Source organism: Arachis hypogaea, chromosome 12 (genome assembly GCF_003086295.3).
Source record: "Arachis hypogaea cultivar Tifrunner chromosome 12, arahy.Tifrunner.gnm2.J5K5, whole genome shotgun sequence".
NCBI classification, from domain to species: domain Eukaryota; kingdom Viridiplantae; phylum Streptophyta; class Magnoliopsida; order Fabales; family Fabaceae; genus Arachis; species Arachis hypogaea.
In genome coordinates this window covers 79,766,071-79,768,521 of record NC_092047.1, presented here as the reverse complement: position 1 = coordinate 79,768,521, position 2,451 = coordinate 79,766,071, and the positions used below count along the sequence as shown (strand labels likewise).

The 2,451-nt window shown below is 37.3% G+C and overlaps 1 long non-coding RNA gene across 1 annotated transcript; it reads left to right on the top strand.

Annotated features, from left to right (window-relative positions):
• Positions 1-1,461: 1,461 nt before the first annotated feature.
• LOC112729289 (uncharacterized) lies at positions 1,462-2,243 on the top strand. Its single transcript, XR_003166461.3, has 3 exons — positions 1,462-1,578; positions 1,695-1,786; positions 1,894-2,243. It is a non-coding gene; the product is annotated as an uncharacterized lncRNA (long non-coding RNA).
• Positions 2,244-2,451: the final 208 nt, after the last annotated feature.

Genomic DNA, 2,451 nt, shown 5'->3' with positions numbered 1-2,451 from the left:
TTTTCCTGGCGTAAGGATGCACACTCAGCTCACACTTGGTGAAAATTTTCCTTCCAAGAGAAGAAAACTCTTTCACCTTTCACCTTTCACCTTTCAAAGAAGAAAACCAAGAGTGACCGGTGTTTTCACTACTTCTTCTGTTTGCAGTGGTCTCGAATGAAGGGTTATTTTCTTCTTCCTTACATTTGCTTTCCTTAGTGAAGGGTTCAGAGAAGAAAACCCTCAGCTCAAACTCAGCTCACACTCAGAGAAGAAAACCCTCAGCTCACACTCAGCTCGTCATCACCCTTTCACCTTTCAGAGAAGAAAACCCTCCAAGAGTCACCATTCACCGCGCGAAGAAAACCCTTTCAGAAAACCCTTCTGCATCCCGCGAATCGAAAACCCTCACCATCGCGAAGATCGAACCCCAGTCACCACTCACCGCCACACACCACTCACCACTAACCACTGACCGTCGCTCCTCTTCGCCCTCCTGCACTGATCGTTGCGCGCCACCCACACCGTCGTCGATCTCTGCGCTTCTCGTCGTCCTCTCTGTGCTCACGTCGTCGATTAGGTATGTATTAATTTTCATTTGATTCTGAAATTTGGGGGGTTTAGGGTTCCGATTTTAGTAACCGGTTTCTGCTCTGTAATCACAAACACAACAACTATGGTCTTGTTTATTTCTTGTATTTCAATTAGAATGTTGAAATTTGAGAGTAACGCATGAGCCAGATACGCCATTTTTGAGCTGAAATCATATTTGGTTTGGGTGACATTTTAAGATGTTTATTTATTTTTCAGGTGACATTTGTATTGAACTGTATTTAGTTAATTAGATTTGAGTAATTTGTTTGGTGTTTTGTTCACGGCATCTGAGGCCAAGACATTCTTTTTTACCATTTGATCACGAAAATTTTCTAAACACTTGAATAGTTTTGATTCCATCCAATACCCAATTCTGTGTTTAGGGTAATCAACGGTGCTGGAGGATTGCTTCTAAATTTATGAATTTAATTAATTTGTTACAAAATTAAATGGTTTGTTGAAGAAAAAGTTTATTTGTCCCATCATGGTTTGGATTTGTGGTTGCAATTCTAGCTGCAGTAAAATTTGCAGTTGATGCTGTTGTAATTGTTGTAAAGGGCTATAAAATTGTAACATCAGTGCCCGTAATCTTGGTTGCAGAGTTTGAAAAAAAGGTTCTGTTTGCTTTACGTTCTTAATTCTTATGGCCAATTTTGACCTTTCAAGAAAGCCGGAGATGTTTGCCGGACTGCAGTTCACCAGCTCTCCGGTCACCAGGTCTCTCTTGCTATTTATGTTCTCGCGTCCTGTTTGACTTCAAAAATCTGTGATTGGGGTTTCTATTTGAATTTGATTTGGGATTCAACTCTTATGATTAGAAATTATTGCTGATGATTAAGGTTCTAGTTTTAATTGATTGCCTATTCAGCTGCTGTGTTTAGGAAAGGCGAAGGGATGAGTTTACAAGAATGAGATTGCAGCTTAGAATTCCTGCAATTGAAAGGGTTTTTTTTACATGTGAAGATTCTGTACAGTATTTTGAAAATGGATTTCATATTCTTAAAGGTGAGTAGTATCTAAACATTTTCTTCTAAATTTAATGAACCTACTTTACATTTACTCCATCTTTCTCTTTATGCTGCTCATTTTTACTTAGATTTGGCAAATTAAATGTGCTGCAGTTCTTTCCAACTGCTGAGGAGTCAATGGATTACTATAATGAAAAATGATGTGTTGATGGAAAAGGACTTGTTCTGCCCAGTCAGATTGTAAGGTCAGCTTTGCTATGTGCTAGTTCGGCTGAAAATTGGGGATTCTGGAGTATTACTCTCTTGCTTCTTCTTGTTTTATGTCTTACCTCTTACTTTATCTTTTGTTTAGAGGTATGTCAAATATTATATATGGAGGGACCAAATCCAGTTTCAAGTGCACAAGGAAGCACGTCAGAAAATTCAGGTTTGTTCTTATCTTCAGTTGCTGGCTCAGTTCATTAGGAATCTTTTGCATCCCAACAGAGATTAGCAAGCCATAATTTTTTTCTTGATTAATTTTTTCCTTTGATTTTTCATTCATTTTTTTCTTCTCTTCTTAATTTCTATTTCTACTGATGTTCTTATGCGTTACAACAATTTTTTGCTATTTCAATTTATTGCAATTTCTGTCCAAAAATTAAAAGAACTTTTGTTATTTGTTCTTATCATAAGTTGACCCCTTTATTGTATAATAGGACATGGTTTGCCTGTTCTAAATAAAGAAGGTTATCTGGCATCTCTAGATACTGATGAAGGAGGTTGGGTCTTCGATTCTTCATCTTCTGAGGTACAAATGTTACATCGAGTTATCCTATATTCCTTGTATCTACTGGTTTTGTGGAGTATTTAGTGGAATTGATGTTAGAAAATGATATTGAATTGGTAAATAATTCTGGTATGACAGTGT